Raw genomic sequence first — 11,896 nt, forward strand, 5'->3', positions numbered from 1 at the left:
GCCAGCACAAGGAGAAGCCCGTGCACTGCAACGAAGAGTAGCCCCCACCCGCCACAACTAGAGGAAGCCCGTGTGCAGCAATGAAGACCCAATACAGCCAAAAATAAATAAATAAATACATTAATTAATTAATTAATTTTTAGAAACCTACAAGCAATAAATGCTGGAGAGGGTGTGGAGAAAAGGGAACCCTCTTGCACTGTTGGTGGGAATGTAAATTGATACAGCCACTATAGAGAACAGTATGGAGGTTCCTTAAAAAACTAAAAATAGAACAACCATGTGACCTAGGAATCCCACTACTGGGCATATACCCTGAGAAAACCATAATTCAAAAAGAGTCAAGGACCACAATGTTCATTGCAGCTCTATTTACAATAACCAGGACATGGAAGCAAGCTAAGTGTCCATCGACAGATGAATGGATAAAGAAGATGTGGCACAAATATACAATGGAATATTGCTCAGCCATAAAAATAAATGAAATTGAATTACTTGTAGTGAGGTGGATGAACCTAGAGACTGTCATACAGAGTGAAGTAAGTCAGAAAGAGAAAAATAAATGCCATATGCTAACACCTATATATGGAATCTAAAAAAAAAAAAAAGGTTCTGAAGAACCTAGGGGCAGGACAGGAATAAAGACGCAGACATAGAGAATGGACTTGAGGACACAGGGAGGGGGAAGGGTAAGCTGGGACGATGTGAGAGAGTGGCATGGACATATACATACTACCAAATGTAAAATAGATAGCTAGTGGGAAGCAGCCGCATAGCACAGGGAGATCAGCTCAGGGCTTTGTGGCCACTTAGAGGGGTGGGATAGGGAGGGTGGGAGGGAGACGCAAGAGGGAGGAGATACGGGGATATATGTATATGTATAGCTGATTCACTTTGTTATACAGCAGAAACTAACACACCATTGTAAAGCAATTCTACTCCAATAAAGATGTTTAAAAAAAAAGAGGTATTGGGATTTTGTTGGCTTCATAGAACAAATTAATATATTTTCATATTTGTCCATGTTTAAAAGTAGCATTGGAGTAATACTGTCTTTGAAACATTGGTAGAGCTTACTCATAAATGTCTTGGCCTAGTGCCTTTTTTAGGTGTAGATTTTTTACTACCATTCAAATTTCTTCTGTTGTTATTAATCTGTTCAGAGCTTCTACATCTTATGTGTCAGTTTTATTAGTTGATATACAGTATCTTTAGAAATGTTTCCATTTCATCTAGATTTAATTATTTACCATTATATAGCATTCAATATACAGACATTTACTAATTTGTGGGGTTTTTGTTTTTGTTTTTTACATTTTGCTGAAAACTTTTTATTGACCTTTTGGATAGAAACGAGAACTTATTTGCCAGGAAGGATGATCCCATCATACTTCTTCTGGAACCAGTGCATGGCCTCCTCTTTGCTGATTCTGTGTTTGGCCCTAATGCAACCTGTCCTGTGCTTCTCATCTGCAATGCTGAAAACTGGCCTACGCAGCACCATGTAGAAGTCCAGCTCGTAGATACCATTTCTTGGGCCATATGTGATCCCCAATCGATGTGTTCTTGGATCCCAAAACCAGTTTCTAATATCTGAGAAGTTATTTTTTCTTAACACATGTTCCCCACACCTTTAGACATTTTCCCGGGATTTCTTCTGCCTTGGCCCCATGGACTGTGCAGTGAACAATCTTTTCATTTCTCCTGATGCCGAAGGATCTGACAGTGTATCTGGCTTTAGAGAACACAGGGGTCTGGCCTGTGAGCTGCGCCAGCACCTTGGCTGCTGGGGTTAGTCTGTCTCTACTTTCCCCCACAGATGTTGAGGCAGAGCTTGCAGATGCCAAGTTCCCTTATGGGGTTCTCCTTTTCACCTTGATCCTATGCCATGATGTTAGAGGTGCTCAGAAGCAACCCTTCATCAAGTGGCAACGAAAGAGAATGAGAGAAGTGGGCCTTGTGAAGTGGGCTTCTCATGAAGACACAAGAAGCTACGTAGGTGGGAGTACATACTTTATGAGTGCGAACAACTTGGCCCCAAGGAAAGTTGATTGAGAAGAAAAAAACAAACAACCTAGCCCTGATTTACAGATGGACATGCACAATACTGCAGCATCAACCAGAAGTGTCTGACTTCAGCCTTACATCTCCATGCCTTGAAAGAGAGTAGAGAAAGGAAATCCTCCCAGAAGGCAAAACTTCAAGAAATATATCTCACAGTCCACTTTGCCTCAAGAAGACCTTCTGGTCTAAGGTGAGGTCCTTATTGATTCCTGAGCATGATGTTTATTAAACACTCAATATGTCTCAGACACGTATCTGTCACTAAGTACACTGGATAAACAAGTCAGACAACATCTTCATTCATGGAGTTTATATTCTCTTGAGAAGACCAGCAACGCCAAGCTTGTTTGACCACAGCCACCAAGCACCAAATTCACCATTAGCCTTGGAAACCCTGAATCTTTAATAATAGAATGATACCTCCAGGGCACGTGGTTTCTAGCTGGTTACATGATATCTCTTCCATCATGGAGGAAGGATAAATCTGTCTTTGCTTAAATAGACTTTTTCTAGAAATGCATTTGTGTTCTTGCCTATCATGCCTCTACTGGGAACACCATCCAAGCACCTTACTTAATATCATTCTCTATGACGGGACACCATACACTATTACCTCCTACAAAGAAACTCACTTCATAATAAAGTAAACAAATGAGATGACACCCAAAGGAGTCATTGGTCTCCATGTACTCCATCATCCAGAAAGAGCTGCTCTTGAATGGCTATTAAAAAGTCAGACATCTGACTGACTCTTGAACGGCTATTCAAACAGCCGTTTGCTGTGAACAAGCAAAGTCATGGTGCTCTTTCTCCCAAGCAAAAGTTCATTGGCCAGAGAATGAAGAGATGGAGCTTGGGAGTCACACCTCGTATATGACACCCAATGAAAGGCTCAACAATTGTTTCCTTCCTGTTCCCAAAAGATCTGGGCTCCTCTGATGTAGAAGGAAGGATCGCTCATGTCATAGGAACACAATAATGATTGTGATGGAACTGGGAGCTGAAACAGTCACTTGTTCATTCTGAGATCTCAGGGAAGGAAGAAAGGAAAGTAGGAGGGAGGAACAGAGGAAGGAGGGGAGGGAAGGGGGGAAAAGGGAGGAGTGGGGTAAGGATGGCACAGATGGAGGGAGAGAGGGAGGAGGAGAGGAGGAGAGGCAATCACGAGGAAATTGCCTTTTTGCTAGTGGGTAAAATTTGACGAGAAACAGCATACCCAGTCTCAAGATAGCTCTCTACAAAATACTTATCAATTTTCTTACTAATTCATAAGTAAAATTTCTTACTAATTCATAAGTAAAATTCATAAGTAAAATTAATTAGTTCATAAGTAAAATTACTAATTCATAAGTAAAAATTACATAAGTAATTCATAAGTAAAATTAATTCATAAGTAAAAAAACTTTGTGGTGAAGAAACCCGAAAATACCATCTATATTAGTCAGTTAAGACTGCTATAAAAAAATACCATAGATGGGTGGCTTAAACAACAGAAATTTATTTTCTCACAGTTCTGGAAGCTGGAAGTCCAAGATCAGGGTGCCAACCTGGTCAATTTCTGGTGATACCTGTCTTTCTGGCTTGCAGATAGCCGCCTTCTTGCTGTGCCCTCACATGGCAGAGAGAACAAGCTCTCTGGATGTCTCTTCTTATAAGGGCACTGATCCTAAGCCTCATCTAAATCTAATTATATTCCAAAGGGCTATCTCCAAATAGCATCACACTGGGGATTGGGGCTTCAACATAAAATTTTGGGAGGGACACAATTCAGTCTCTAGCATCATCTTAACTAAGTGAAAAAAAGTTATCATCACCAATAATAGGACCAATCAATATCATTCGCCTCTGAGTCTGATGCACTAAGGGGGACAGAACCAAATCTATGATATTTCTGCCAAAAAAAAAAATAGTAATAACCTGAATCTAATCATGAGGAAAACATAAGACAGATTCAAATTGAAAAATAACTGGCCAGTACTCCTCAAAAATGACAAAGTCTTGAAAGATATGGAAAAACTGAAGAACTGTTCCAAATTGATGAAAACTTAAGAGACACAACAAATAAATATGTGTGATCCTGGATTTGATCCTGGACCAGAAAGGAGACAGCTTTTATAAAGGATATTATTGAGACAATTAGCAAAATTTGGAAAGGGTCTGTGGATTAGCTGTAGTATTTTATCAATGTTAATTTCCTGAGTTTTGTGGTTGTGCTCTGATTATGTAACAGAGTGGCTTTATTTTGGGAAAATATACATACTAAAGTATTCATGGGTAATGGGATATCTGGGTGAAGAAAGAGTATATGGGAGTCTTTTGTACTGTTGTTGCAACTTTCCTGTAGGTATAAAATTGTTTCAAAATAAAAAGTTAAAAACAAGCAAAAAGATGAACTGAAACCAATTAGAGAGCAGTAAGCAAGCAAGTACAAAGGTGGAATTTGGCAAATATTGAAATTGACCTTGTATTTTACGAAGGCACACAAATACAGCAGGCAGCAGGGTGGGGATGCTGAATACCGGGGAGTCCCAGCGTAAACTGGGACCCTCAAAAAGGGCTAAAATGCTCACATGTTGATAGCATCCCCTCCTGATAGCAGAAGCTTATATCAATCCTCTTTCCCAGAGATTAAGATTAACCATATATTAATTCACAATCAAGGCAAGTGACACAGAGAGACAAGTCATAATGAGCGAGAGTAAGCTGAAACAATCAATAGATTTAGACTTGAAAAGACTTCAGACATTGGAATTATCAAATCCAGAATATAAAATATGTACAACATGTTTACAAAATAAAAGATGGATTGTAAAGCTAAACAATCCTTCAGACACTATCTGAAATGCTAAGGCAGATTTGGAAAAGAAACAAATCGAACTTTTTTTTTTTTAAAGACTAGTTATTTTCATTGAGTTAGTCTCAGGGTCCTTTTTTTAAAAAAGTATTTATTTATTTATTTGGTTGCCCTGGGTCTTAGTTGTGGTACACGGGATCTTCCTTGCAGCATGCGGACTCAGTTGCAGCATGCAATCTCTTAGTTACAGCATGCGGGCTCTTAGTTGCCAAGTGTGGGCTCTTAGTTTTGGCATGCAGGATCTAGTTCCCTGACCAGGGATCAAACCGAGGCCCCCTGCATTGGGAGTGCGGATTCTTAACCACTGGACAACCAGGGAAGTCCCCAAATCAAACTTTTTGGAATGAAAAGTGTTATTGTTCAAATTTAAAGATCAATAGTAGAAAAGTTAAACAAAGCCTAGGGAGAAATGAAGAGGGAATGAGTGACCTGGGATGTAGAGTGAATAACGTTACATCTCTCTAGGATGCAACTTAGAGAGACAAGGTGATGAAACATATGATACAGAGAGAGGTTACATATGTAGAACGAGAAATGGGATATACATTTAATCATAGTCCCAGAAACAGAAAATCCTGAGGATGGAGGAGAAGCTATATTTAAAGAGATAATGGCTGTACATTTTCCAAAATAGATAAAAGGCAAAAATCTACAGAAACAAGGAGGATAGCATACACCAAGCAGGGTAAGCAAAAACAAATCTATACCTATACATATTTTAGTGAAACTGTAGAACACCAAAGGCAAAAAGAACATGTTATTAGCAGCCAGAAAGAGAAGACAGATCCTCTCCAGAGGAATGACAATTATTCAGACAACTGATAACAGAAATCAGAAGATATGCGAACTTCCCTGGTAGTCCAGTGGTTAAGACTACATGCTCCCAACGCAAGGGGCCCGGGTTCAATCCCTGGTCAGGGAACTAGATCCTACATGCCACAATGAAGATCCTGCATGCTGCAACAAAGACTAATGTTATTTATTTATTTTTAAATAAATAATAAATAAATAAATAAATGTTTGTTTTTTGTTTGTTTGTTTATTTTTGTGGTACGTGGGCCTCTCACTGTTGTGGCCTCTCCTGTTGCAGAACACAGGCTCCAGACGCACAGGATCAGTGACCATGGCTCATGGACCCAGCTGCTCCACAGCATGTGGGATCTTCCTGGACCAGGGCACGAACCCGTGTCCCCTGCATTGGCAGGCGGACTTTCAAACACTGCACCCCCAGGGAAGCCCCTATTTATTTATTTTTAAATAAACATTTATTTAAAAATGAAAGAAACCAGAAGATACAGAATAACATCTTTAAAGAGTTGAGGGGAACACATGTCAACCTAGATTTCTGTGTCCTGAAAGCATACTATCTTTCAAGAGCTAGGGCAAATGGAACATTTCTCTACAAGTAAAACTTGAAGGAGTATATGGTCAAGAGAACTTCACTAAAAGAACATCTGTATGATTTACTTCAGCAAATAAGGAAACGTCTTTAAGGAAACGTAAGAAAAGATGGTGAGCATAGAAAGTGATTGACTTTTAGGTAAATCCAAATAAATATTTCCTTATAAAATAATAAGAATAGGGACAAGGATACTACTTCATAGCTTTTTCAATTTCATCCCTGGAGAAAAGAGATCATGGAGCTGTATTTACTTTCTGTCAACCACCACCTCCCTCACCAGAATGTATGCACCATGAGAATAGTGTCTCTGTGGGTTTGTTCACTGCTTATGTCCAGTGCCCAGAACAGTGTCTGGCACATAGAGGGACTCAATAAACATGGATCAACTATGAATTAATGTGTTGTTTGACTGCAAATTCATCCTCACTATTCTAGTAACTGTATCCTGTCAATTAAGGTGTCCCACCCCCTTCCCAGCCCAGGAATCAATCAGAAATTTTTCCCTGAAATTTGAATCTTATGCAGGGTGACACAGATACCATACCTGGCTGCAGCTCCCTCCTTCCAATGATGGGGTCCAGAGGAGACCTGCTGCTGTGACCTACAGAGCTAATATGATTCCCTCTCCAACAAGACACAGTTTTTCAGGTTTCCTTTGATTCTGTGAGTTACTGCATACCCTCCTAATAAATTCCTTTTTTGCCTAAGTTAGCTAGAATGTCTTGTGTATCACCAAGAAGTCCTCAGAGGATGCAGTGCTGTTGAGGAGAAGTCTGCTGACCATCTGATTTTCCTTCCTTAGTGGGTATTATCCTTGGATTTCTAGAGTTTTACCAGAATGTCTGTGTATAGGTCTTTTTCTCCCCCCTCAAAATCCTGCTTATCATTGGGTGGGTCCTTTCCATCTGAAGATTATAAATATCAATAAATTAATTGTTGGGGCTTCCCTGGTGGCGCAATGATTAAGAATCTGCCTGCCAATGCAGGGGACATGGGTTCGAGCCCTGGTCCAGGAAGATCTCACATGCCATGGAGCAACTAAGCCTAGAGCCCACGAGCCACAACTACTGAGCCCGCATACCACAACTACTGAAGCCCACACGCCTAGAGCCAGTCCTCCTCCTCAAGAGAAGCCATCGCAATGAGAAGCCTGTGCACTGCAACCAGGAGTAGCCCCCGCTCACCGCAATTAGAGAAAAGCCTGTGCACAGCAACAAAGACACAGCACAGCCAAAAATAAATTAAATAATTAATTTTAAAAAATAAAACAAAAAAGAAATAATGAAATGAGAGATGATGAAAACGAAAGAGTCCAGTCTTTTTCTAACCTCTGGAAACATTTCTTCTATTAGTTTATCTTCTTCTGTTTTCTCCTTCTATTTTAAACCTTTGGTTGCCATCGTGTGTGGGGATTTCCTTTTCCAGTCTCCTTTTCTACCTTGTTAATACTGTACAGTGGAAAGAAAATGTGTTTTCTATATTTATGTCATAACTTTATGGAATTCTCTTACTATGTCTCTGTACTGCAGTCTGCATATGGATCTTGTAAACATGGAAATCTAGTCATGCCATTCCTCTGCTTAAAACCCTTCAATGGCTTCCCAGTGTTCACAGAACAGTGTTCAAAATCCTCCTCCTGGCAGCCAGTGCTGCATGAGATCCCCCTATGTCTCTGGCCCTCCTCCCTCTGCTTTCCCACTCTCCACTCACTCAAGACACTTGAGTCCCACTGATCTTCCCCCTGTACCTTCTCACCTTGGCACCTTACCCATACTCTATCTTTTGTCTGGAATGCCTTCTCCTTATCCATTTGGCCAGCCCAGTCACCCATGTTCTTCAATGACTGTTCAGACCTTGAGCTATTCTCTTGTATCTATCACAAAATATTTCCTTCATGGAATTATAGTTATTTATGCAATTATTTGTTTAATGACTATTTTTATTAATGACTATGGCAAGGCTAGAGGTTTTATTTTGGGTACAAGATGATTACTGTTGGTAAAAGAATTATAGTAGAGGGCTTCCCTGGAGGCGCAGTGGTTAAGAATCTGCTTGCCATTGCAGGGGACATGGGTTCAAGCCCTGGTCTGGGAAGATCCCACATGCTGCAGAGCAACTAAGCCCTCGAGCCACAACTACTGAGCCCACGTGCTACAACTACTGAGCCCGCACGCCTAGAGCCCGTGCTCTGCAACAAGAGAAGCCACCACAATGAGAAGCCTGCGCACCACAACAAAGAGTATCCCACTCTCCACAACTAGAGAAAGCCCACACGCAGCAATGAAGACCCAATGCAACCAAAAAAATGAATAAATAAATAAATTTATTTAAAAAAAAAGAAGAGGTATAGTAGAGATCTTTAATGAAGATACAAGGTTCAGAGAAGTTCAGTCAAGACAACAAAGACCAAAGTGGATCCAGAATTCCCACCTGCCTTGGAGCAGGGGATTATTACCATTGCCTGTTACCATTTCTCTTTAGTGCTCCAAGCTGCTTGTTACAGGGCCTAAGGGATCTATCCCATAAATAATGATATCTGCCTCATTGTTGTAGGGACTGAATAAATACATGTAAAGCCCTTCTGAAACAGTGCCTGGCGTATAGTAAGCAGTGTACCAGCTATTACTGAAGGCCCTGGGAACCCTGTAATTTTGCCCTTGGGTCTTGTTTGTCTGAATACTGGAGAGGTGAGTAGGCTGGGTAGTTGATAAAGACAAGTGTCTGGAAGGGCACCACGTGATATACAGAAGGAGCCTCATTTTTGAATCTGCCCTACACTCAAGGGCCGGGAGGAATCCATCTTTGCCCCACTGACAGCCTCTCTCAGGACAATGATACAAATGAGGGCAATTCTCTTTTGGATTTAAATTTAAATTGTAGTAACTTGGTTTTGGATAGACAAAACAGTTATATGTTTCCAAGTTCAAAAAGTACAAAAGGCTCTGCATTGAAGTCTCCCTCCCACTCCTTCCCCAGCCCCCCAACTCACCTCTCCAAGGTATTACCAGATCCTTTTGTCCCTACCAGGGATATGTTATGAATTTTTAAACAAAGCACACCCATTCTTCCTCCTCTCCATCACCTGATCCTAAATCATATACACTTGTCTGCTTGCTGTCTCCTCTTTCCCGTTGTTGTCTGCTGCCTTTTAACATTTTTTACTCATTTAGTGATGTTTCAAGGGAGTAAAGATAAATCTTCATTTGACCATCTTTTTTTTTTTTTTTTTTGCCATACTGCACGGCTTGTGGGATCTTAGTTCCCTGACCAGGGATTGAACCCAGGCCCTTGGCAGTGAGAGCACGGAGTCCTAACCACTGGACTGCCAGGGACTTCCCTCAACCATCATGTTTAACTGGAACCTGAATGAGATTTTTTTCCCTTTTTTTTTTGTACCATTCGTGGGTGGTGTAAAAGAAGGATATTAATTTATATGCTTTTATCTTCTATCTAGCCACTTAAGCCTGGCAAACATAAGACATATTTATATGTCCCCCACTGTTGGTGAGGGGATATAAGCACTTACATAGATACATTTAGGGAAAAATTTGTCATAGTTTTTTAAAATTCAAATGAAAAATACGGGCTCTATTTGAAGCACTGGCCTTGATTGACCATCCTTTCTTCAGTTACATCTACTTTCCTTGGCTTCTGGGATACATCAATCTCCTTGTCTTCCTCTCTGCTCATTCATTCTTCTGTGTCTTTTTGGTGGACTCATCCTCTTCTATCAGTAAGTCACTGAAACCCTGATGGTCCTCAAGGCAGCTTTGATACCCTCTTTTCTCCTCATCTCACATTCTACCTGCTAAGTGGTTTCATCCACAGCTACTACCTCAGTTCATATTTCATTAACTTTGGAAAATTCACAGACATTATTGCTTCAATTATCTCTTCTGTTCCTTTCTCCTTTTCTTTCTGGTCTTCCCACTGCACGTAAGTTATACCTTTTGTCATGGTTGCATAGTTCTTGGATAATCTGTTCTGTCTTTTTCTTCCTTTTTTCCTTTTTGCATTTCAGTTTTGAAAGTTTCTATCAACATATCTTCAAGCTCACTGATCCTTTACTTGGCTGTGTCCAGTTTACTTATGAGCCTATCAAAAGCATTCTACATTTCTGTTAAAGTGTTTTTGATTTTTAGCATTTCCTTTTGATTCCTTCTTAGAGTTCCCGTCTGTCTGCTTGTATCATCCGTCTCTCCTTGTATGGTGTCCACTCTTTCCTTTAGAGCCCGTAGCATATTAATCATAGTTATTTTAAAGTCCTAGTCTGATCATTCCAACATCCTTGTCATCAGCCTGGTTCTGATGTTTGTTTTGTTCAAACTGTGTTTTTTGCCTGTTAGTATGCCTTGTAAGTTTTTTTCCTGAAAGCCAGATATGATGAATCTGGTTAAAAGAACTGAGGATATGCCTTTAGTGACTTTATGTTTATTTGGCTAGGAGTTAGGTTGTATTTACTGTTTGCTGTAGCTATATGCGTCAGAGGATAACATTTCCTCCAGGGTCCTCATTTTTGCATCCCTTGTTGTCTTTGGGTTTCCCTAGAGACTCTGTCTTGAAATAGAGTCTGAGCCTTATTGTTCATTTAGCTATAATCCACTGTTATTATACAGGAGCCAGATCGATATGGTGGTAAGGTGGGGATAGGTGAAGTGTTTTATAGTTTATAATTCAATTTTGGTCTATTAGTGAGCCTGTGCTCCTGGTCTGTGACCTGCACAAGTGCTTCTCTGCTGTTTTGTTTGTTTCTTTAGGTGAGATAGGAAGTCTAGAGGGGGCTGGAGTTGGGTATCTCCCTTCTCCCAAGTCAGTTAGGCTCTGATAAAACACATAGGGCAGGGACTTCCCTGGTGGCGCCGTGGTTAAGAATCCGCCTGCCAATGCACAGTACACGGGTTTGAGCCCCGGTCTGGGAAAATCCCACATGCCATGGAGCAACGAAGTCCGTGCGCCACATCTACTGAGCCTGCACTCTAGAGCCCACGAGCCACAACTACTGAAGCCCGTGTGCCACAACTACTGAAGCCTGTGGGCCTAGAGCCTGTGCTCTGCAACAAGAGAAGCCACTGCAATGAGAAGCCCTCGCACCGTAAAGAAGAGTAGCTCCCGCTCGCCGCAAGTAGCGAGAGCCCATGTGCAGCAGTGGAAGACCCAAAGCAGCCAGTAAATAAATAAATAAATAAAATCTAAAAAAAAAAATACATAGAGCAGGATGTCATTGTAGGGAACAGAATGATCTGACTTATTTCAAAATGGCTACTTTCCCCCTCCCCCTGTCAGCAGCATGAGAGGACTTTTTTTTCCAACCTGTACTCTGAGAACCTGAAAGAGTTCCTGGAGGTAAAACTCAGCAACGTGTGGGGCCTCCAGAAGTTTTAACTCTCAAGCTTGTCCACACTGATCCTCCAGCAATTTGTCCATTACATTTTAGGTTTTTCTACCAGTACTGGCTCCAGTGGCAAGCGTAAACTTTGCTCCCGTTAAACTGTGATTCTTGGTGTTCATCCCTCTTTTCAATTTTGGAGGCATCAGTTCTCTGATGAATCTAAGAAAAGTTGTTGATTTTCAGTTTG

At 40.8% G+C, this 11,896-nt stretch overlaps 1 pseudogene across 1 annotated transcript; it reads right to left on the reverse strand.

Moving 5' to 3' along the window:
* Positions 1-1,344: 1,344 nt before the first annotated feature.
* On the reverse strand, positions 1,345-8,151 carry LOC307063973 (large ribosomal subunit protein uL5-like; annotated as a pseudogene). The gene is made up of 2 exons: positions 8,089-8,151; positions 1,345-1,881 (listed from the first exon to the last, which is right to left on the reverse strand). The product of its transcript is annotated as a large ribosomal subunit protein uL5-like (transcript).
* Between the last annotated feature and the right edge of the window lie 3,745 nt (positions 8,152-11,896).

This window comes from Hyperoodon ampullatus (genome assembly GCF_949752795.1).
Source record: "Hyperoodon ampullatus genome assembly, chromosome: 15".
Classification (NCBI taxonomy): domain Eukaryota; kingdom Metazoa; phylum Chordata; class Mammalia; order Artiodactyla; family Ziphiidae; genus Hyperoodon; species Hyperoodon ampullatus.